At 52.2% G+C, this 24,889-nt stretch overlaps 2 long non-coding RNA genes across 2 annotated transcripts; one reads left to right on the top strand and one right to left on the bottom strand.

Annotated features, from left to right (window-relative positions):
- Window positions 1-6,583: 6,583 nt before the first annotated feature.
- LOC145521314 (uncharacterized) lies at window positions 6,584-8,625 on the top strand. Its single transcript, XR_014065313.1, has 2 exons — window positions 6,584-6,736; window positions 7,601-8,625. It is a non-coding gene; the product is annotated as an uncharacterized LOC145521314 (long non-coding RNA).
- Window positions 8,626-12,230: 3,605 nt separating this feature from the next.
- Window positions 12,231-22,446, bottom strand: LOC145521312 (uncharacterized). The gene is made up of 4 exons (XR_014065311.1): window positions 22,250-22,446; window positions 17,865-18,025; window positions 15,590-15,768; window positions 12,231-13,011 (listed from the first exon to the last, which is right to left on the bottom strand). It is a non-coding gene; the product is annotated as an uncharacterized LOC145521312 (long non-coding RNA).
- Window positions 22,447-24,889: the final 2,443 nt, after the last annotated feature.

Below are 24,889 nucleotides of genomic sequence, written 5' to 3'. Positions count from 1 at the left end.
GGGGCAGGCTTCTCTGGAGAGGACAGACCCAGGGAAAGGCCAGGACCAGGTAGGCCCCCCTCCAAGCCAGGCCCTCCTGGAGCTGAGCACTGAAGTCGCCCTCTGCCCTCAGGCTGCAGAGGTCCTTGTTGCTGTCACCAAATGAACACAGTACTGGGGATGGTCTTGTGTCCCTTCGAGAACTAATACACCGACTGCAACTTTATTTTCTCCACTCAGACAATGAAACTTCTGCCAGGCTGTGTGTTTCCATCTTTGCTTTAGCTGCCAGGATGCTCGGCACTAAGTTTAACCTTGAGTCATAGCAGTGTTATCACCTTCTTCCTCCTGCACGAGTTTCCAGCTTTCTATTTCCATCTTAGCAACCTTATTGTACTTCCATGTCTTTTATTGGAAGCAGCCTCAAACCCTTTTCAGAAGCTGACAGGGTGTAAGTTATAAAAATTAATACTGCTGAAATCTTCCCATTGTTGCTTTCTTATTTCTGGACTATCTGAAGGCCTGAGTTGGAGTTTGTGATAAATTCAACACAAGATGTCTTGTGGACTGACAAGTTCTAAAATTTTTATTTCTGTGAAAGACCCTGGGCTGCTATAATCCTGGGCTCACAACTGGGAACTTTTCAAGGGAAACTGGTTTGTAAGCATCATTACTTCCTGTAGTGACTGCTTGCAGTACCTCACCCAAATCTGAAATCAGGGGATTATTCTTAGTTAGCTGGAAATATTCCCTGTCTTCTCTAGGCCCTTTGCACTTGAAGTATTAATATCACGCCCTCCCTCAGCCACAGGTTCCTTCTGGCAGTGGCTCTCCTTATCCGTCCTGGTTGGGTCTCCTCCTCTCTGTGGCCTCCCCCCATGCCCACCTAGGCTCCCCTGGTGAGGTGGGACCTTCCTCATCTGGGGCACATAAGCAATCACTTGCCACTTGCAGGGGCAACAGTGATCCCAACTGTGGGTCAAACTCTGAGCTGAGAATAGCCTTCTTAAAAAGAATCTATAAAATAAAATTTATAAAGTCCTGGCAAAAGTCACAGCTGCACAAAAGTTGGCTACATGGCATGATTCTCACCATGAACAACGTCATCACAACTATTTACACACAAACATACTCATCTATTTATATGCAGTTCTTACTGGGTGCTGAGGTTCTTGTGATTTTGAAAATCTTTTTTACCCTCTCCAGCACTGTCTGATTTTTTCTTCCCAGTGACCGTGGATTACTCTTCTAACTAGCTAAAAAGTTGAGCTTTAAAAAAAGGTATTGAGAATAAAAAAACGTTGCCTGTGAACCTGTTCACAGGGCAGCAATGGAGACGCAGACCCAGAGAACAGACTTCATGGACCAGGGTGGGGGAGAGGAAGGAGACGGTGAGATGAATGGAGAAGGAGCATGGAAGCATATACACTACCATACGGAAAATAGACAGCCAGTAGGAACTTTCTGTATGACTCTGGGAACTTAAACCAGGGCTCTGCAACAACCTAGAGGCGTGGGAATGGGCGGGAGGTGGGAGGGAGGGGACATATATACACCTGTGGCTAATTCATGTTGATGTCTGGCAGAAATCAATATTGTAAAGCAATCATCAATTAAAAATAAATAGGTTGATCAAAACCCCCCGAAAGTCCTCTAGTCCAGTTCCCAGAAGGGGAAGCAGAAATGCCCTGATGCCCTTTCTAGAATCAGAGCCTCCACCTCACGCAGCCTGTCTTCAGGCCTGGCTCCTGCCTGCGCGGCACCTTTCAGATTAGATCAGATCATCAGATCTCCCCACATCCTCTCTGCCTCTGCAGTGCAGCCCAGGCTCCCTCCTGCCCGCCCCGATATGACCCATGTGGATGAATCACGTACAACGCCGGCTCCCAACGTATATCGAAGTCTTAACCCCAGTAGGCGTGAAGGTGACTTTGTTTGGAAACAGCAACTTTGTAGATAACTTTGTAGATAAAATCAAATATGTCCTTATAAGACGAGGAGAAGGAACACAGACATGTGGGGGAGACGGCCATGTGACCCGATTTTGGGGGGAGGGGCAGAGACTGGAGCCATGCCTCTACAAGTCAAGACGCCAAAGATTTCAGGGAACCCAGAGGCTACGAGACAGATTCTCCCCCGAAACCTTCAGAGGGGGCCTAGTGACCCTCCGGACACCTGGATTTTGAACTTCTGGCCTCCAGAATAAATTTCCTTTGCGAGAATAAATTTCCTTTGCGAGAATAAATTTCCTTTGTTTGAAGCTGACGCCGGAAACCGATACAAGGCCTGTATGCTCCGCACTGACACGCGTCCCATAGCCTGAAGCCCCATGAGCTACCGGCCCCGTCCCACCCGGCTGCTCCCGCCTCAGGCTTGCTGCCTGCCTGGCCGCATCTCAGGATGCGCCGGCTCCTCGGGGAGCCGGGCCCATGTCTGCTCCTCTGCCTCCCACGCCCTCCCTGCACCCAGCACGCTGCACATGTTGGACCAAACGTCCCCGTCTCAGGACATCTCAGCCTCTTCCGCTCTCCCCGAGGCACCACGAGGGCCATTCCTCCGAAGACCCGCCTACACCCCGTTTCCCAGTCTTGCCGCGTTTGTGTTCTCAGCGACTCCGCCGTAGATTGCAGGCTGGATGGGACCGTGGGGAGGGGGCCCGACCTGAGGCTGCACTTCACGCTTCTCCCAGCAGAGGGCGGCCGAGCCCCGGCCCCGCCGCCGCCGCCGCCGCGCGTCGAGGTCCGCTGGCGCGGGGACCGCCCGGCGCCGTCGGGGGCCCGGCCCGCGCGGGATGGGGCGGCGGACCTGAGACCCTCATCTCGGGACACGGTGACCAGGGCTCGGGTTTGTTCTACCTCGGGGGCGGGCACCAGCCCAGCTCGTGTCCCCCGGGCCTCCCTCACTTGCTCGGTCCCCGATCGCTGCTGCCTCCTCCCCTTCTGCCTCCACTCCCCGACCCTGGGCCATCGGGGCTCCGGGACTCAGGCGGCCCGGCTCAGACCCGCGCCCTAGACGCCTGGCTAGAGCCACGTGGTCACACGTGCCCCGCCCCCCATCCCCATTCCAGGCGGCTGCCAGTCCCTGAAGGCATTTCCTCAAAGTCGTGTAGGGTATGCGTCCCCAGGAACAGGCCTCCAACTGCACCCAAACCTGTGCACCCCTGCGCGCTCCCATTCCTATTTGCAGGCTGCCTCTGTACCGCCGCCCTACCCCCAAGCCTCCTTCTACCCTCTCTCCTCAAAAAAAGTCTTCATGACCTGGATAACCAGGATGCTGTGATCACTCTCCTAGAACCAGACATCCTGGGGTGTGAAGTCAAGTGGGCTTTAGGAAGCATTACTACGAACAAAGCTAGTAGAGGTGATGGAATTCCAGCTAAGCTATTTCAAATCCTAAAAGATGATGCTGTGAAAGCGCTGTACGCAGTACGCCAGCAAATTTGGAAAACTCAGCAGTGGCCACAGGACTGGAAAAGGTCAGTTTTCATTCCAATCACAAAGAAGGGCAATGCCACAGAATGTTCAAACTACTGTACAATTGAGCTCATTTCATATGCTAGTAAGGTAATGCTCAAAATCCTTCAAGCTAGGCTTCAACAGCACATGAACCAAGAAATTCCAGTGGTACAAGTTGGATTTAGAAAAGGCAGAGGAACTAGGGATCAAATTGCCAACATCTGTTGGATCACAGAAAAAGCAAGGGAATGCCAGAAAAACATCTACTTCTGCTTCACTGACTACACTAAAGCATTTGATTGTGTGGGTCACAACAAACTGTGGAAAATTCTTAAAGAGATGGGAATACCCGACCATCTTACCTGCCTCCTGTGAAAGCTGTATGCAGGTCAAGAAGCAACAGTTAGAATCTGATGTGGAACAAAACTGGGAAAGGAGTACATAAGGCTGTCTATTGTCACCCTGTTTATTTAACTTATATGCAGAGGACATGATGCGAAATGCCAGGCTGGATGAAGCACAAGCTGAAATCAAGATTGCTGGGAGAAATATCAGTAACCTCAGATATGCAGTGACATCACTCCTATGGCAGAAAGTGAAGAGGAACTAAATAGCCTCTTGATGAAAGTGAAAGAGGAGAGTGGAAAAGTCAGTTTAAAACTCAGCATTCAAAAATGAAGATCATGGCATCTGGTCCCATCACTTCATGGCAAATAGATGGGAAAAAATGGAAAAAGTGACAGATTTTATTTTCTTGGGCTCCAAAACTACTGTGGATGGTGACTGCAGCCATGAAATTAAGACATTTGCTCCTTGAAAAAAAAGCTATGACAAACCTAGACGGCGTATTAAAAAGCAGAGACATCACTTTACCGACAAAGGTCCATCTAGTCAAAGCTATGGTTTTTCCAGTAGCCGTGTATGGATGTGAGAGCTGGACCGTAAAGAAGGCTGAGCACTGAAGAACTGATGCTTTATAACTGTGGTGCTCGAGAAGACTCTTGAGAGTCCCTTGGACAGCAAGGAGATCAAACCAGTCAATTCTAAAGGATTGAAAGGACTATTCCTAAATATTCATTGGAAGTACTGATGCTGAAACTGAAACTCCAATACTTTGGCCACCTGATGCAAAGAGCTGACTCACTGGAAAAGACCCTGATGCTTGGAAAGATTGAGGGCAGTAGAAGGGGGCAACAGAGGACTAGATGGTTGGATGGCATCATCGACTGAATGAATGTGAGTTAGAGCAAACTCTGGGAGACAGTGAAGGACAGGGAAGCTTGGTGTGTTGCAATCCATGGGGTCGCAAAGAGTCAGACACAACTGAGTGAACAACAACTACGCTCCCCACCCCCATCATCGGAGTCACAGCTGGAGGTTGGCACATCTGCCCAGTCACTGCCTCTTTGAGATCCCAGCAGTGTGTCTGGCAGTTTGGGTTTAATGTAACTTTGCCCAAGTGTTTGCCTTTTCTCTACTTTTTTGAGTGACTTTTTTTCCCTTGCTTCCAGTAACTACAAGGTTCAAGGCAGAAAAGAGAGAAGCAAAGAAGTGAACGCCTGAAATCCCAACCTCTGTCAGTAACCATGTTAACATCTTGGTGGAGGTACTGCCACCATGTCATCTGTGTGTAGATACGTGTTCTTTTTCCCAAACAGGGATCACGCACTCATGGGACCTCTGTAACCTGCTCTTCCACTCAACGACCTTCAGAGCATCTTACTACCAAGGCTGCAGCTGAAAATGCAGCCGGGAGCCCCCAGGCCAGTGAGGGCTCCTTCTGGCAACCTCCGGGGAGCAGGAGTGGCCCAGGGCACCTGTCCCCCAGGCTGACACTGCCCATGCCCTGGGTGGATAAGGTTTCTACTAGGCTGCAGCTGCCTGGGGTCTGGTTCCACCTTTTGAAGGGCCTCCCATGCTTGCCCCCTTTTCTTCGGCCCTGCCTACCTCTGAGTAGAAACACTTCTGCCCTTCTCTCTCCTGTGACTAAGTTTGAGAAACAAAGTGAATCTGTATCCACACATGAAAAAACACCAGTCTCCTTTCTGCATCCAGGCTGGAAGGATGGGCCTCTAGAACAGTGGTTCTCCACGTGGGGAGGGGTGGTTGGAGGCGATTCTGACCCCAGGGACATTTGGCAACATCTGGAGACACCTCTGTCCTGACTTGGGGGGCTGCTACTGGCACCCAGTGGACAGAGGCCAGAGATGCTGAACAGCCCACAGCACAGGGCAGACCCAGATGTGAAGGGTTGGCCACCCCAGAGGCCGACAGGACCGAGCCCCGGACTCCTGCTCCTGCTCCTCAACACCCTCCTCGGGGCCCAAGAGCCTGGCGGCCTTGATTGGCCTGCAGTCCCACCCGAGGGGCCACAGCCGTGACTGGTCACTGCTAGGCCTATCCATTCAGCCAGGACATGAAAGGGCTGGTGACAAAGGTTGAACAGCAACTCAGCTGAGTGAGAGGATGGGGCAGACAGTGGTAGGCTGGGGGGGTTAACTTGGTAGCTGGCAGGCCCTGCTTTTCTCACCGTCAGGGATTCAGATGTTTCCTGAGCTGATGGGAAGAAATCATTTTCAAGGTGATTGGAGACCACCTGCAATCCACCCCTTTTGACTGCAGACTCCCAGGGTGTTAGAGCTCAAGGGAACCTGTTATTGTTCAGTTACTAAGTTGCGTCCGACTCTTTGCAACCCTATGGATGGCAGCACGCCAGGCCTCCCTGTCCCTCACTATCTCCTGGAGTTTGCCCAAGTTCATGTCCATTGAATCCGTGATGCCATCCCACCACCTCATCCTCTGTTGCCCCCTTCTCCTCCTGCCTTCAATCTTTCAGCATCAGGGTCTTTTCCAGTGAGTCGGCTTTTTGCATCAGGTGGCCAAAGGATTGGAGCTTCAGCTTCAGCATCAGTCCTTCTGATGAATATTCAGGGTTGATTTCCTTTAGGATTGACTGGTTGGATCTCCTTGCAGTCCAAGGGACTCTCAAGAGTCTTCTCCAACACGACCGTTCAAAAGCATCAAGTCTTCGGCGCTCAGCCTTCTTTATGGTCCAACTCTCATATCTGTACATGACTGCTAGATGAAGCATCGTTTTGACTAGACTTTGTCGTCAAAGTGATGTCTAATCTGACCGCCTCATTTTCCAGGTGGGACACGGCCCCCTCTAAGCTGCGCTGAAAGCCTGGTGCCTTGGTTTCTGAACTTACAGAGAGCAGCTTCTCCCCGCCAGGCCCCACCTGTCTCGGGCTCTTTCACTGCATCACTCTCGAGCCAGGGACAGAGGAGTTACCCCCTCGCAGGTGAGGACACGGAGGCTCTGACTCCAGGTGACTCACCTGAAGCCACACGGCAGGAGGGAAGGAGGACTTTGACCCAGGTTTCTCTCGGCCTAAAGCAGACCAGGCCGTGGGCTCTCAGACTTGACTGCTCATGGAATCACCGGGGCATCTGATCATGCTGTTGCCCAGGTCACCCCCCAGATCCCGATTTAGTTGGTCTGGGGGCCGTGTGGGCACCGAGACATTCAAACGCTCCCCAGGAGCATCCCCCACAGCGGTTAAGACAGCCCTTGGGGCCACATCCCCAGACCTGCACCCAGCCGCCCAGGTTAATGTCGGGGTGTGATGGCGTGGGGCAGGGGAGGAGGTGATTCAAGAAATCGTGAGCTCTTGGAATGTCTTCTTGGGAAAAGCCCATTTTTGGCGTCTGGAACCCTCAGGGTTGGCTTCAAATGGGCTCACTGGCCACTTGAACGCTGAGGTCGAGGTCAATTTTTGGTCAGATTTTGGCCTGTATTTTCTGGCTGCTTCTTTCTCCCTGGATGTTTGGAGAATCGAAAGAACAGCTAATCTGTACCTGCGGTCCACAGGGCGAGGTTCGCCAGCCAGCCCAGATCTGTGAGGGCACCAGGCGGGAGTAGGCCGAGGAGATGCCACCTGGGGTTTAAGGGCTTCAAGGGGGCCACTCCCAGGGATAGTTGCATTAGCAGAGACTCTGGAAAACGGAAAATCCTTTCGACTAACATGTCAGAAGGCAGCATTCTGGACACCAAGAGGCCGGAGGGGAGATGAGGGATGAGGGCAGTAGCTGCTGCTTCACTTCTGACCCTAGTCCTCCCCAGACTTCATCCAAACTTATCTGTTCACTTCTTTTTAAAAAACAAGTCTCAGGTCTGAGACGAGGAACAAACATATCATCAAGCTGTAAGCAGTCCCTTCTTCCCTGGAGCTGGACACAGGATCTGCACCTCTGTTACAGAGAACATGGGCATATAGACTCCCACAAAATCCTCCCAGCGATCCTGCCAAGCAGGTGTGATGACTGGCATCTTGTAGACGAGGCTGCTAGGACCACGGGGGCCTCAGCCAGAGCTGGTGGGCAGCAAGCAAGCTGCTGACTCGGGTCCTCGCCTCTCATGGCCCCAGCGGGCAGCCTCCTTCCCGGGGGTCTTCGTTGTGTCTGGAGACAGGCGCAGGCTGTACCACCGTGCCCCGGCTGCCACTGGAACTCCTTGGCCCCCTTATGGCCCCCTTTCCTGGAGCCAGGGCGCCTCTCTGTCCCTGGGCCTCTCTGCCCTGCTCCAAGGTCGTCTCAGTCACCTTTGACCTCCCTGTTTCAGCTGTTCCTGAATTGCTGGGCCGGCACCCCTCCCGCCCCCCACCTAGGGCAGGCGATGTTTCTTTTACCTTGAAACTTCGTATTTTCTACGTGAGTGCCCCCCATCCATATCTCTGGGCTGATCGCCTCACAACAATACTTTTCTCAGCTGGTCAAATGACCCTGGTGTGTCTTCAGCTCTCCATCGTATTTTAGTTTTATTGACGTTCTTCAAGCCCTACACAGGGCAGGAATTTCCACACAGAAAGGGCTGATGCATTCCGCAAGTGTTTGTGTGTGCAGATGTGTGTTTTCATCTACTGGACGGAGTCTCAAGGGTGGTTCCTGAACCGCAGCGGACGTGGCATCACTGGGAACTGGTGAGAACTGCAGATCACGGAGCCGCACCCCAGCGGCTGACTGGGAGACTCAGAGTCTATATATGAACAAACCTTCTGGGTGGTTCTCTTGCTTGATAAATTCTGAGAACCACTTATCTTCACAATCAATCAGTTTTTAAAAATCTGCTCCCTAAGAAACTTATGATTTTCTCTGTTAAGATGGAAACATGAATAAAAGCTTCGACACTGTCGCAGAGGGGTCAGTAGGCTTTCTTTTTTCAAATTTAACTGATAAGACATGTGTATGCATGTGCATGCATGCATACACACATGCCCCCACACACTCGTTTTCCAACCTTATCGTGCTGACCGAACCTCGGGTTTGGAAAAACCCGAACAAACCTCTTGGGCAGCTGATATTTTTAGAGCACTCCCCTTGCATCTGGCTCTTACTCCTGGGGACGTTCAGTCACTGAGAAAAGCAGGGCTGGGTCTCATTATTTCACACTAACATAATTCAAAGAGAATGGCTGAAGAAAGCAAATGATTAAGCCACAGGAATAAAGCTGTGATGGTGGAATTTTAGGCCTCTGGGTGAGGGGGTGGTAGTAATGGTGGAGGTGATGATGGTGACAGTAGTGGCAATGGAGGTGAAGGTGGTACTGGTTTTGATGGTGGAGGTGATGGAAGTGGAGGTGATGGTGACGATGGTGACGGTAACAGTGATGGAAGTGAAGGTGGCACTGGTTTTGATGGTGGAGGTGATGGTGACGATGGTGATAGAGGTGATGATGTTAGTGTTCTTGGGTTGGAGGGATGGCTGCTGCTCTTACTTCCAGTCTCTCAGATCATATTACCTGCCTCCCCTACTCCTCACCCAAGTCTCCCCTGCGTGTGCCGTGGTGTGCACCACGGTGTGTGTGTGCTTAGACTCGTGTGAGCACGTGTCTGGCCACTCTGGCTTTAGTGCCTCCAAAGTTTACAAGACCCCCTGAAGCTTTTAAAATAAAAAACAAGGGTTAAACCACTTGCATCCTCCAAATTAGAAAGAGTAAATGAACCACCCAGCTGCAGTTACAGGCAATTAATGGGACTCGGAGAGGGCTTCGCTGCAAGATAATGGAAAAGCTGACTATAAACGAGCCAGGAGGAGTGAGGGAGGTCAGAGCGGTCCCTGAGCTCTGGAGGAGCGCCGGCGCTCAGCTCGCCTCAGGCCTCCTTCCACACCTGCCTCCACGCCCGGCTGCCCCGCCCGGGGCCCCCCTGGGGCGGCTGGGGTAGAGGTCGCGGAGGGATGGGGCCTGGCCTATTTGCACAGCCCCGTCAGCCTCAGAAAGTGAAGGCGACTGTAAATAAACGCGGAGAAGGGCAAGGAATCGAGGGCAGGGAGGTGAGACAGCAGGAGGAAGGCTCCCCAGGAGAGCAGCCTGGAAGCAGGACTCCTGACCTAGAAAGACGGCAGCAGCGGAAGCAGGGAGTCTACACAGCACGTGCAGTCAGGAGGCGGCAAAGGGCCCCTTCCCGCTCCGCCCCGAGGAATCTCAGCACCCCATCTGCAGATCGCCCGTGGCCCCAAAGCCGGCTCACCCCTCAATCCCTTGCAACTTCACATTCTTGTCTTGATTTTAAAAAAATCATTATTCTGGGTCTTTTCCATATCTAGACGAAATGCTGTTTGCTTTCTTATATCCTGCCGCAATTCTTTTCTAAAAACAAGTTGGAGTGTGAAAGTACGGATGCACACAAGCCTGCCACACGTTACACCCTGAGCTCCTGTTGGGAGGTGACCAAGTTCACCAGGCAAGCGGGGCTTCCGGCTGTGAGCTGGCACAGTCTTCAAGCACAGGCTTTCTTCTTCAGAACCTGCAGCTGTGGTCGTGCCCTCTCTCAGGAGACCTGCCCTATGGTCAAAGGGAACTTTCAGTTTCTGTGTCCAGCCTGTGGACCTCCAGCTGTTGGGTCGGCCTGGAGGCAGCTCCCTGTCCACACGGGTTCTGCAGACACGTGAGGGATTCACCCTGTTTGTTCTTCAGACAGTTGGGCTACAGGAGCCCCCCTCCCTCCAAAGCCTGGGGGAGGCCTTCTGGGCTCCCTGAGTGAGTGAGTGAAAGTCACTCAGTCATGTCTGACTCTTTGCAACCCCATGGACTTTACAGTCCGTGGAATTCTCCAGGCCAGAATACTGGAGTGGGTAGCCTTTCCCTTCTCCAGCGGATCTTCCCAAACCAGGGATCGAACCCAGGTCTCCCGCATTGCAGGCAGATTCTTTATCAGCTGAGCCACAAGGGAAGCCCAAGAATACTGGAGTGGGTAGCCTATCCCCTCTCCAGGGGATCTTCCTGACCCAGGAATCGAACCAGGGTCTCCTGCATTGCAGGTGGATTCTTTACCAACTGAGCTATCAGGGAAGCCCCCTGGGCTCCCTAGTAGCCCCCCATCCTCCGGGGGACAGCTATGTCCTCTACAGACCTAGTCTCGTCACGCTGGACTTCAATGAGTCACTGGCCGCTGCCGTCTTTGGTAGCGTATGCGGCTGAGTGGGGAGTGAGTCTATGGGAACTCGCGTCCACAACTGTCAAGTGACAGCCGGGTGTGAGAGCAAATCCGGGCTCCTCCTCCCTGGCTGTGTGCCCGACTTGGCCTCTCTGCCTCTGTCCTCACCTGCGGGAATGGTAATAAGCCTCCCTCACCAGATGAGTGTATTTAGAGATCAGAGATTTCAGTGTATGGTTCAGCACCAGGCACAACCCAGATTACCACATGACCATTTATTATTATTTCCCCTGGGCAGCAGTCAGGCACTTGCCTAACAGTCTACGGGGAAGTTGCACCACTGGTATTTAGAGCGACATTCGAAGTGGTGCTGTTGTTGTCGTTCAGTCGCTAAGTCGTGTCTGACTCTTTGCGACCCCATGGACTGCAGCATGCCAGGCTTCCTTGTCCTTCACTATCTCCTGGAGCTTGCTCAAACTCATGTCCATTGAATCGATGATGCCATCCAACCATCTCATCCTCTGTTGCACCCCTTTCTCCTGGACCTGCCCTCAATCTTTCCCAGCATCAGAGTCTTTTCCAATGAACTGGCTCTTGGCATCAGGTGGCCAAAGTACTGGAGAGCTTCAGTTTCAAGCATCAGTCCTTCCAATGAATAGTCAGGGTTGATTTCCTTTAGGATTGACTAGTTGGATCTCCTTGCTGTCCAAGGGACTCTTGAGAGACTTCTCCAACACCCCAGTTTGAAAGCACTCAGCTCTCTTTATAGTCCGACTCTCACATCCATACATGACCACTGGAAAAACCATAGCTTTGACTATATGAACCTTTGTCGGCAGTGATGTCTCTGCTTAATATACTGTCTAGGTTTGTCAAAGCTTTCCTTCCAAGGAGCAAGTGTCTTTTAATTTCATGGCTACAGTCACCATCTGCAGTGATCTTGGAGCCCGAGAAAATTAAGTCTGTCACTGTTTCCACTGTCTCCCCATCTATTTGCCATGAAATGATGGGACTGGATGCCATGATCTTAGTTTTTTGAATGTTGAATTTTAAGCCAGCTTTTCACTTACCTCTTTCACCTTCATCAGGAGGCTCTTTAGTTTCTCTTTGCTTTCTGCCATTAGGGTGGAGTCCTCTGCATATCTGAGGCAAAGCCTGATTCAGGATGTCTGTCCTCTATGACCCCACCTCTGACCTCCAGGTCCCCAGAGGCTCTCTGCCTGCAGCTGTGCCTGCTTTCTGACACACCCCATAACCTGTCCCCCAGGCCCGCTACTCTCACCCCCGGCGGGGGGAACCATGCTACCACTGTCACAAAGACCAATGCCAAATGGGCCTGAGACAGAGAAACCAAGGCCTTGGCTTCCATTAGGAACTTTTCGAAGCCTCCGTTTATTTATTTACTCATTCATTCATTCCTATGCCAAGGTTCCCTGCAGCATACAGATGTCCCAGCCAAAGCCACCCGTCACCTTTCCAAGAACCTCCTGTCCTGAGGAAACCCCATGCTGGCAGTCCTGACTGCTCCACGCAGAAGCCGAGACGAGTTCCCAGCTCCCCCCTGCATCTGGATGCAGGCTCCAACCATCAGCAGGACCGGGCAGGGCCTCGGCTCAGAGCTGAGTGACATATGGCAGCTGGCTCAGTAGGGTGGGTGGGGGGCTTCCATTTTGCGGGCGCCTGAGAGGCAAATGCACCTGGTTTCAGGTGATGACTGCGAGGCGGGGGACAGGGGCCATCACGGAGCCGGGCTCCCCACAGCAGGGCGCGATGGGATGTGAGGCGCTGATCCTGGAAGACCAGCCTGCGTCCGTTTCTCCAGCCTTTCCCTGTTTCTGTGTGTTCACACCTCAGCCCACCCTCCTGGCCTAAACTAGCTGCGCACGTTCTGTGTTCACAACCGGCGTGGCTGCCCGGCGGCCACTGCCCACCTTGTACTTCCACGGAGCGCCTGCCTCGTGCAGGACTGCACTTTCCTGCCCGCTGAGCACGCACCGAATCCCCGCAGGAGGACAGGTGATGGCTGAGGACCGCGCTGCCTTGGGTCACTCTCAGGTCAGAGTGTCTGGGGCCAGGGACAGGCCTCCTCAGAGGAGACGGAGATTTTTCATAGTCTCAAATCGAGAATCTCTTCCAGACCTTTTCTAGAAGAGACAGAACATGGAGATGGGCGCTGCAGCTCACCCAGGACCCCAAGGTGTCTCTCAGGCCACCTGGGGCGAGCAGGCAGCCCCGGGCCAGCTGTATTCACTGCCTCCCTCTGAGCCTGGAGACTGTAGTTCTGGGGAGGAGGGCGCACCCACCCAGGCATGCCTACCACTGCCCTGGGAGCCCCTCAGAGTCGGGGGCTGAACCCCTCTCCCAGCTGCCCGCAGAACCTCGCAGCTGCTTTGAAGAGATGAACACTGCCTTATACTCCGTGTGTGTGTATATATGTATGGATACAGGTTATGTGTGTGCGTCTGTGTGTGTACATGTGTGGGTGTATATGAGGGTATGTGTGTATGTGTATGGGTGTGTTGTATATGCGTATATGGATACATGTGTCTGTGTACGGTCTGCATGTGTTGATGTGTGTGTCTCTGTATACATATGTATATGTGTATATACATATGATACATGTTGCATGTATGTATGTACATGTGTGAGTGTGTATATATGCATGGATACAGGTTATGTGTGTCTGTATGTGTATATATGTGTAGGTGTGTGTGTGTGTATAAGGATATGTGTGTATATGTATGGATGTGTGTATGCATATGCATATATGGGTATGTGTGTATATGTACAGGTCTGTATGTGTAAATACGTGTGTATCTCTCTACATATGTATGTGTGTGTATGTGTAGGTATGGGTGTGTATGGGTGTCTGTACATGTGTACGTGTAGGTGTGTGTGTGTGTAGGGATGTATGTGTGTAGGTATGTGACACTGTGTGTGTGCAGGTGTGTGTTTAAGGTGTTCTTCTAGGCACAGTCCCTTATTTCAGTTCCTAATTTTATTAAATCATCAGAGCCCTTCACTGACTGCAGAATATTCAATTAATTGCATCTCCGCAGAAGCCAGTGCTGGTCCCACCAAGGGGATGGCTGCACCCGCCTGCTCTCCTTCAGATGATCCCCAGTCCAAATCAAAGCCACCGAGCAGTTAACTCTTTCTGTGAGCAGCACTTACTAACTCCCGCGACCACCACTGTCAGGCCGCCAACAGAATCTAAGTTCTGGAACCGACAGCTTCTTTATGCTCTTCACTCCCTGGCTCAGCACGCGTGCACTGAGTGCTCACTCTGTGCCAGGCGCCATCTGAACCCTGTGGACCCTGGTGTGACGGGGCACGGTGACCCTGGAGTGCATCGGGGGTGGGGACAGGCGGTGGTGGAAAATGAGCAGGCGGGTGGGATGTCGGGGGAGGGGTCCCCTCTGAGAAGGCAGGGGCCCGGCCAAGAGCTGGGGAAACAGCCACGGCCCCCAGGGAAGAAAGAGGCAGCTCGGGTGTTGCCGGGACCAAGAGGGCTGGAGAGCGGCAGGAGGAAGTGAGGACTGGACATGATTTGCAGGAGCCAGTGCAGAATGAAGATGTGGGCCTCGTTCACAAAGTATTCAGAATTTCCAGATGGCGACCACAGGGGAAGACGCAAGGGGGACTCCGACGTGGTGCCCGTGAAGCCAGCCCCACGGGGGCCGCACCTGCGGGAGCCACCCAGCATCAGAAGAGATGGTCCCGCACACCCCAGGCCCCTGGGGAGAGATCCAAACTCAAAATTCAAAGTGTGGTCTCTACTGAGCGTGCATCACCTTCACACTATCATAAACTTGAAAAATCCTCAGTTCAACCACCCTAAGTCGGGGACCGTCTGTACCTGCAATGGAGGCTGCAAGAGGGACCAGGGTCCTGGGGGGGGTCTGCAGGAGGGACCCAGGAGGCCGGGCGGGCCTGGGGATGTAGAAGGGGAGATGTGGGGAGCGGGTGAGCCTTAGAGAGCTGATGGGCTGGCCTGCGGGCAGTGAGGGAACAGAAGTGCTGGAGTTCTGCCTGATGTTTGTGTTTGGAGAGGCCGTGAGTGACCCTGCGGGAGTGTGGACGGCGGGGCGGCTGTGCCTCTCCGAGCAGATGCCCTTCTCTCCCCTCACGCCAGTCTGAGCCCAGCTCACGGCCAGCGACAGCGCTTGCTCGAGACACCGCACAGTCGGAGGCCGTGCTGCCAGATGCTAAATCTGCCCCCTAAGAAATCCGAAGACAAAATGTGCAGCAGCCAACTGTCCAAAACCAATATGTACAAAACAGCACAGGGCCCGTCTGAGCAGCAGGTGTCACAGCGGTAAACACGGAGCCAAATGTGTTGGCCTTGGCAAGCGCTCATGTGCGTCTTGTCTTGGAAATGGAGTTTCTGGAAATTGGAACCCAGGAACCAACAGCTCGTCCAAGCTGCCCTCGCTGGCTGTCGTCCAGAGCACTGCTAGGAAGGCCAAGGTGACCGCTGCCCAAGTGCTGGCACGTGCAGGGGATGTTCAAATGTCCTGGGGCCGTTCCCGCGTGGCCTGACTCATGCTTCCCACAGTATGTGGAGTCAGTGGGGTTATCTGTGATTTTCAGGTGCTGACAAGGGGGCTCAGAGGAGCTGAGTAATTTGTTCAGGATCACACAATTAAATGAAGCCCAAATTTAAAACCAGGGGGGACAGACTCTGTGAGTGGCCAGCCCCCTTTTTTGTGCCAACGGTACCTGATTTTTATGGCAACTGGCCAGTCCAGGAGATGCGCTCTTGATGGGTCTTGGCCGGTCCCAGGAATCCTGTTCCCCTTTGCCACTGCTGGGACAGGGTGCGCACGGGACCTATTGTGGCCAGTGAGATGGGAAAGAAAGTGGTGGGAGCAGGAACTTCCGGCCAAGACGTTTCTTTCCTGATAGAAAGGAGAGAACAGTAAAAGGGCAGGTCCCCTTGGCATCCTCCTCCTCTCCTGCCTGCCTGTGGACATGTTGTGAGAGGGTAAGGTGTCTGCCTGGGGCAGCCTTTTTGGATGCAAGAGGTGATAAGGATAAAGCCAACTAGCTGAAGATGCACTGGAAGCTGGCACATGCCCAGGGCCAGGATGATACGGCTGGGCCGTCCAACCACTCTGAGGATCTCCTGCCTCCAGACTTCTTGTTGAGTGAGCAGCAAATGTCCAGATGATGGAAACCACTGTCAGTCGGGAATTTATTAGTTATCCTCAGTCGAACATCTCCTAATGTAAACCCTGGATTGGTCAAACTTCAAAGTCTGTGATCCTTTTCCTGTTACACTCTGATACTTACATGGGGTCCAGCTGCACCCAAGGTCCAGTGTCAGCCTAGTGCACCATAATTACAGAACTGATCAGACTTAGAAACTGTAAAGAAAGCGGCCAGCTTAAAGAAGGAGAGGGGGTCAGTTCAGCGAGATCAGAAATCTGGCTTCTGGCCTTGGCTGTTCTTGGCGTGGATCCTAGCATCATGGGACTTCCAAGCGGAACAGACCAAAACAATCACCTGGTCCCACCCTGTGTTCCAGAGGATGAAGCTGAGGCAGTGAGAGGCTAAGTGACTGAGGCCCCAGGGCAGCAATGGCTCTGAGATGGGAAATCAGTGCCCCGCTAGCCCCTCCCGCATGACAGCGCCTAGCTCCCGACCCAGGCTCTTCACTGACTTTGCCCCAAACTCCCATCGCCCAATCACCTTGGATTACATTCTGGTGGTGGGATAAACTCTGGTTTCTTTCATACATTTTTCCTGTTGGGTCAAGTTACCAGCCTGTTTCAACAAGCTCAGCAGCGCACCCCGCCCAGAACATAGAATCCGGAGACACTGGCGGGCAGGGGGGCCAAGTTCTCGGTTTTTCAGATTAAAATCGATTCTCAAATCCCATCACAGGGACAATCATCTTGAAAGCAAGTGCCGGGTGTTCAGCAGTCAAGAGGCTAAGCTTTGAAGGGATCTAGTCAGAAGCATTGCCCTAAAGATCACACTGGGGCTTCCCTGGTGGTCTGGTGGTAAAGAATCTGCCTGCCAACGCAGGAGACACAGGTTTGATCCCCGGTCCGGGAAGATCCTACATGATGTGGGGCAATGAAGGCCGCGAACCATGACTGAGCCTGTGCTCTAGAGCCTGGGGGCCACAACTACTGAAGCCCGCACGCCCTAGAGCCCGTGGTCTACCACAAGAGACGCCAGCGCGCCACAACTGGAGAGTAGCCCCTGCTCTCTACAACTAGAGAAAGCCCTCTGGCAGCAGCGAAGACCCAGCACAGTCAAAATTAAATTAATTTTTAAAAAACTTTAAAAATAAAAAAATAAACACCACACTGGGAGTCAGAGGACCACACCCCCCCTGAAGATGGCCCAGCCTGGGTGGAGGGGGCTTAGGTGTGGGAACGCCCTAGAAGGGGACTGGTGTCCAGGGAGAAGGGGCAGGGAGGACCACAGGGACACCAGACAGGATTGAGGAAGAGACGCCGATACTTCTCGAGGGAAATGAAGGGCCGGGACCAGATCACTAAGGCAGGATTTTGGAATCGGAGGACAGAGGGCCATCCCAGTGCACAGACAGAACGCCGGCCGCCGAGGACTGGGCAAGGAGAGGCAAGGTGCTTTCTGGGGGCAGCAGAAGAGAGGCTGGTTGACATCCTGAGTCTCTTCCAGCCCAGGGAGGTGGTGGAGGGGGGTCGTCCGCCTGGTGCCTCAGAAGGCAAGGCCACGGGCATCCCAGGGACCCCTGCAAGCCCGAGGCCATGCGGAACTGTGGCTACCCTGGTGGACCCCAATAGTGGATGGTTCTGGTCAGGGGATCTCATTAGGAAAGGACATCAACAGTGAAACACAACAGGAAGATGTCATATCTCTGCAAATGCCACTGCAAGTGGGGTGGATGCTTCCTCTAAATACCATCTCATATGACCATTCATGGCCACTAAAATGCAACATAACAAACAACACAAGCCTGAGTGGTGTACGGCTCAGGAGCGCGTGGTGTTCAGCTCACCTGAATCAGCCCTCTCGCGTGCCTGCAGTAGCTGTGGACGGGCTCGATCTCATTTCTGGGGCTGCTGGATCTAGGACAGCCTGGACCATGGCGGGATGAGCCAGGTCTGCTCCACGCGTCTCTCATCCATCTCTGAGGTCTGCAGACTAGGGTGGCCTCTCCTAGTGGCAGAGGGAAAGATCGAGAGTCTAATCATGCAAGTGCTTTTGTAGCCTCTAATTGCTTCTCATTTGCAACATCTCATTGGTGAAAGGAAGTCACACATTCAAGGTTGAAGTCAGAGTGCGAGGGCACTCCTGATACAGGGAGAGGGAAAACTGGGTCAGTCTTGTAACCCACCACACTCTGTAAGCCCCCAAGGGCCCAGTAGCGCCCCAAATGAGATGCTATCAAGAGAAAGGGGAAAACACTGATTCTAAAAAACCTATAGACAGCATATTAAAAACCAGAGACACCACTTTGCCAACAAAGGTCCATATAGTCATGTATGGATGTGAGAGCTAGCCATAAAGAAGGCTGAACACCAAAAAATTGATGCTTTCGAATTGTGGTGCTGGAGAAGATTCTTGCGAGTACCTTGGACAGCAAGGAGACCACTCCAGTCCATCCTAAAGGAAATCAACCCTGAATATCCTATTGGAAGGACTGATGTTGAAGCTCCAATATTCCAGCTGCTTGATGTGAAGAGCTGACTCACTGGAAAAGACCCTGATGCTAGGCAAGATTGAGGGCAGGAGAAGGGGGTGACAGAGGATGAGATGGTTGGATGGCACCACTGACTCAATGGACATAGTTTGAGCAAACTCTGGGAGATGGTGATGGACAGGGAAGCTTGGCGTGCTACAGTCCATGGGGTCACAAAGAGTCGGATACGACTTGGCAACTGAACAACAACAAGCACAAAATGGCTGCTGGATCATGAAACTGTCCATGTTTAACCTGTAATTTACCTAACTTAGGCTTTCTGCCATTTGAGGGAAACAGAACAGTGAAAGTGAAAGTCACTCAGTTGTGTCTGACTCTTTGTGCCCCCATGGACTATACAGTCCACGGAATTCTCCAGGCCAGAATACTGGAGTAAGGGAAATAGGATAAAAAATAAGCTTAATCGTAGAAAAATAAAGTTACAATTTTTGTTCCTGTGATTTGTGACTGTGATTTTTCCCATTACATTTTCTAAGCCAAAGATTCAAAATCACCAAAACGATCAGTGAGTCAGCCTTCAACACTATAGAAACCTGCTTTCTGAATGTCCTAACCAAACCAGGAAAAGATGGTCAAAGACAGTATGATTTTAACTTCCAAAATGCAAATAGAAAGGTGAGGGGATGTGTTAAAAATTCCAATCTGGCTTACAACTGTGGGTTCTGGGACAAAGTGTCCAGGAGCCTCTGACACTCTTCCTGGAGTATCACCTTCCTAATTCCAGCCAGTCCTGTGATCACAGCAATAATCGCTTCAAATGTAAAATACCACTTGACCCTTTCCGGGGCAAGGTAGAAAATACTATTCAATTGCTTGTTGTCAAATGAATAATGTTATCATCATTAAACCAGTTCTGGGATACAATCTGCTGAGTGACGGGGGGCTCAATTTAGGACCGACTGGAACACCAAACCCTAAAGACAACGTTTCCTGTTACTCCTCATACCAGAAGTTCTTTCTCAGTATTCACGGAGCTTGACAGAGTAAAAGAAGGGCCAGGCCCTCAGGGGACTGGGAGTAAAATCAGAAGGGACTCAAGTGCCACAGGACGGAGAAAGAGATTCCACGTGTGGGCTGTGCGCTCAGGTGTGTCCGACTCTTTTGGGGTCCCGTGGACTGTAGCCCGCCAGGCTCCTCTGTCCATGGGATTCTCCAGGGAAGAATACTGGAGTGGGGTTGTCATTTCCTTCTCCAGGGGATCTTCCCAACCCAGGGTCTGAACCCAAGTCTCCTGCATTGGCAGACAGATTCTTTACCACTGCGACACCCGGGAAGCCCAGGATTCCATAGGTCCGAGCAATTTACCTCTGAACAAGTATTTTACAAGGTTCTCTCTGATGGGATGGGGGTCTTCTCCCTTTTCACGACATAAGTTGCTACATTTGTCCGTGTCTCTGCCATGCCCTGTCAGTGTCCTGTGTGTATACGTGTGCTCTCCTACTCCGGGGCTTCAAAAGAGCTTTCAGAAATAAAATGTCTGGGTCTGTTTTAATTCAAAGAACTTTACTTTTTATGTAAGTTTCATGTGTATGTTATATTTGTACTCCTTACACCCTGCAGCGCGCTTGCCACCAAACATTTAGCTTCCACCCATGACCATACTCTTTACCCACTGTGCCCTTGGCATATTTCCCCTCTGGTAACCACCACTCTGTTCTCTGTATCAACGTATTGGTTTGGTTTGTTCATTTATTTTGTTTTTTATACTCCAACGTATGAGTGAAGTCACATGGTATCTATCTTTTCCATCTGACTTATTTCACTTAGCATAATATCCTCAAGATCCGTCCATGTTGTTATACGTAGCAAGATTTCATCTTTTTATGACTAAATAATATTCCATATACATATTTATATATATAGAGAGATCTTTATCCAGTCATTGGTGGGCATGTTGGTTGCTTCTATGTCTTGCCTCTTGTAAGAAATGCTGCTATGAACACTGGGTATGTACATTTTCATATTCTTTGGATAAACATCCAGAAATGGGATAACTGGATCATACAGTAGCGCTAGTGCTAATTTTTTGAGGGACTTCTGTACTGTTTTCCATGCTGGCTACACCAATCTACTTTCCACCAATCGTGTATGAGGGTTCCCTCTTCTCCACATTCCTTGTCAACATTTACTATTTGGTACCCTTTTGATGATGGCCATTCTAACCAGGGTGAAGTGGTCACTCACTGTTGTTTTAACTTGCATTTCCCTAATGATTAGTGATGTTGAACATTCTTCCATGTGCCTGCTGGCCATCTGTACATCTTCCTCTGAAAAATGCCTATACAACTCCTCTACCCAGCTTTAAATTGGATTGCCTGCTGTGTCCTTTTTATAAACCAGGGGTGCACGGCAGAGGAGAGAGGAGACAACTTGCTCAGGTCTTTCTGTCCTGTTATTTCCCGGTGACTTGAGGTCACAGGGATCCTGTGGGCCTGGTGGTCAGGGGTTTCACCAAAGCGGGATTCTTTGAAGGGCAAGGACTGCCCACACCATCCCATCAGAAGAAATGAAGTCAAAAGAGGGCCTAAAATGAGTTGTACACATACCATGGATGAATTGTATGGTATATAAATTAGATTTCAATTAAAAAAAATTTTAAAAGAGGGTCTGGAGTAATCGGGCTGGAGGTCTCTGGGGGCCTTGGAGAGTCTTTCATAGTGTCCTGAAAACCCCAGCCTAAGCCTCAGGGCCTGCCTTCTGCTAAAAAGACCCCAGTGCTCACCCCCATCAAGGGCTACTGGAAATGGTGTGGAAAGTCACCAGTGTCTGAGTGCACCTACTGATTCCAGCATTTCTGGGGGAATGTGTGTCCACGGGGGCTTCCCTGGTGGCTCAGCTGGTAAAGAATCTGCCTGTAACACGGGAGGCATAAGAAACGCCAAGTTTGATACCTGGGTCAGGAAGATCCCCTGGAGGAGGACATGGCAACCCACCTCCAGTCTTCTTGCCTAGAGAAGCCCATGGACAGGGGATCCTAGCAGGCTACAGTCTTATAAAGTTGCAACGAGTCGGACATGACTGAAGTGACTCAGCATGCTTTCCACGGTTGGTCAGTGGCACAGACCGGGTTTGTCCTTACCAGCTTACACGTGAACATAAGCACCAGGATTTCAGGCCCAGCTGAGCCGCTGGAGCCATGGGGTCTGAGGTCTGCCTTTCTCGGGCCCACCTCTGACGCCCAACCTCTCCAGTACCACACCCCCATCCCCCGACAGAAAGAACACCCCCTGGGGACAGAGGACCACAGCTCTGGGTTCAGGGCATTTAAGCCCTCGGTCTCCCTCCAGATTTCTGCCTTCATATCCTGGAAGCTCTCCCCCACGCCCGGAGCTGGAAATCCAATTGCACTAGCGACCCCGGGGGGCTTGGACTTGAACCCATGGGTAGGGAGCAGCCCATTCAGAATTTCCCCTCCCCCTCTGGCCCCAGGAAGATGGTGCCAAGGAAACCCAGCTCTCCCGGGGGGCCTCCTTCCTAAAGACTGGAAGAAGTGGTGGTGGAGGGGCAAGGCACCCGAGTTCTCAGGGATGCACAGTGGACGTCCCCCGCCGGTACAGCCATGCTGGTCCCAGGACCACCCTCCCCAGATGCCGGCCCCCACCAGGGAGTTGGCTGCCTGAACCCTCCTCCCCGCTTTTCCTATCCACTCCCCTCCCCCTGGGCCCACCGCCTACTCTTACCTGAGAGCCTGGTGCTAGGCCGCACGCGGAGGCATCTTCGCTTTTGGATCTTTTTGAGCGGCTTGTGTTGGGCCTCTAGTCCCTGCCTGCCTGGGACATCCTGTCGGCCGCCAACACAACCTCCAGGCTTTAGGCCTACACACTCACCGCATCAGGGTTCCCAGACCACACTCCAAGGTTCCTTCCTAAAAGACCTCTCCAGGGCCAGGGCTGAACCCTGATTGGTCCAAGGTCAACGGCATGCTAACATCCCCGGCAGTGATTGGTTAGGAGTGGGCACGTGACCCAGGTTTCCTGGCTTCTAATACAGAGACGCTGGGAGAGAGCCCCCTATCTCCAGAGACTGTGACTGGACGTGCAACCTGCGGGGTGCAGAGCCCCAACAGGACAAACCTGGTGCCACCCCACCTTCAAATACCCGGCGTGAAGTAACACAACGGCCCATCATCTCCTCCAGTTTCTGTTCGGCTTTTCTGGAAGGGGCCGGATTCCCCACATTAATGCCAAACACCTGTGCCTTTTCCAGGAATCAAGTCCTATTTGGGCTTTGCCTCTTCTCACCTGGGCGTTTCCTGCTCTTCCTCACTGACAAGCCCTTTGCTTGACCTTGTGTAGAGACCAGCTCTTAGGAAGACTCACAGCTGTTTACTCTTCCACCCCAGTCCCCCGCACTGCTCAAGAGAGCCAGAGTGTGAAGAGACAGCCATTTCCTGAGCCTCTGCCCTGTGTTAGGCCAGGGCTCACACATCCACGTGTGAGCTGGCATCCTCTTCTCCAGAACGGTTATTATCCTGATTTTACATACTTGGCACTGAAGCTGGGAGAGGTTAAGTGGCTTGCCAAAGATCACGGAGCTGGCAGTTGACAGAAACAGAAATTGGGCCTTTAGTAGACGAGTTCTTAGACAAGGGCCTCTCCACGTGGCTGCCTGTCTCCCTGCCCACCCTCAGCCCTCTCACTGACCTGGCTTCTCAGCAGAGGAGGGGAGCTTGGGGGCCCCCACCATGTGGAAGGAGAGGGTGTGCCCTGTTAGGTGGCTTCAGTCGTGTCCAATTCTTTGCACTCCACAGACTGTAGCCCGCCAGGCCCCTCTGTCCACAGGATTCTCCAGGCAAGAATACTGGAGTGGGTTGCCCTGCCCTCCTCCAGGGGGTCTTCCCGACCCAGGGACGGCCGCGTCTCTTACATCTCCTGCCCTGGCAGGCAGGTTCTTTATCACTAGCACCACCTGGGAAGGAAACGGAGGGCGTGTCAAGTATCATTAACACACTCAGTGTGTCACCAGCCACCACGTGTCCTCAGTGACGTTACAGTGACTCGCTTCAGTCAGTAGGCACCTGAGTGACGTGATGGTTCTTTGGAGACCCTGTCTGTTCCCATTTGATTACTCGCACTTTTGCCATTCCCGTGCGGGGAGGGTCATATGCGTTGTGTTTTCACCTATGCCTTCATAACTTGTGCTGGTTTGCTGCATCTGTGATCAAAGTGTTTTGGCCTCAGAGTGCTACTTCTGGACAAGCTTGTGGGTAAGGCACCTACTAGACGACCTGGTGGGTGTCCCAGGTGGCTTAGCTGGTAAAGAATCCACCTGCCAATGCAGGAGACCAGGGTCCGATCCCTGGGTCAGGAAGATCCCCTGGAGCAGGAAATGGCAACCCACTCCAGCATTCTTGCCTGGAGAATCCCCATGGACAGAGGAGTTTGGCGGGCTACAGTCCATGAGGTCACAAAGAGTCAGACACTTAGCGACTAACAACAACAAGAGGACCTGGTATACAGCAGACACTTGGTAAATGCAGAGATGATGACAGTGGTGCGGGTGGTGATGGTTTTAGGGGTGACGGTAGTTCTGTGAGGCACTAGGTAGAACCTTGGCTGCTCAGGGCCAACCCTAAGCTCCCTAGTCCTGTCCACAGAAGGTGAACTTCTTTCCAGAAAGAGCAGGGTGCTACCAAGAGCCTCAGGGTTTCAACCCACATAGCACCTCCTTATCTCAGTCCAGTTACACAGCACCTGGCCTAGGCCAGGGTGGCCCTCCCCAATGGTATGGACCTGCTCCTGGCATTTTGGCTGATAAACACAGAAGAAAATTCTTCAAAAAAAAATTTTAATGAGCTAATTGTAGAAAATAAATGATCGTCAATTAAGAAATCACAGAGAAATGAGGACTGAGAGAAGCTGAAATGGTGGACTTTTTCATCTTGTTATTTCCAGCAGGAGGCCACGACCTGACAAATAATGACACCAGGGCAAAAGAAAGCTGTCATCCTCTTTGACCCCCAGGCTTTCTGGGGGTGGGTTCAGGCCTCTCCCTTCTGTGGCCATGGGGTTTCCTGGTGTTTTAGGCCTGGGTTGGGGGTGCCGCTGCTGTCCCTAAAAGGGGGAGTGGGCCGCCAAGAGGAACAGGTGAGAACCAGATATACTCACTCACTTCACCAAGTGCCATGCCCCCAGGGGAGAGGGTGTCCGTTCTCACGAAGGTTACATTCAAGATGGAAAGACAGACCCCGCACAAATAAATGAAATGACCGCAGGTACAAACAAATGTGGGCACAGTGTTCCGAAGTGGGGGTCAGCCCGCCTCCAGCAGTGAAGCCGAAAGAGCATGGGGGCTGGCAGTGGGAAGTGTGGAAGCGGCCA

The sequence above is a fragment of the Giraffa tippelskirchi genome, chromosome 9 (assembly GCF_054371585.1).
Source record: "Giraffa tippelskirchi isolate mGirTip1 chromosome 9, T2T-mGirTip1v1.2.pri, whole genome shotgun sequence".
NCBI lineage: Eukaryota > Metazoa > Chordata > Mammalia > Artiodactyla > Giraffidae > Giraffa > Giraffa tippelskirchi.
This window is presented reverse-complemented; position numbering and strand designations above follow the sequence as displayed.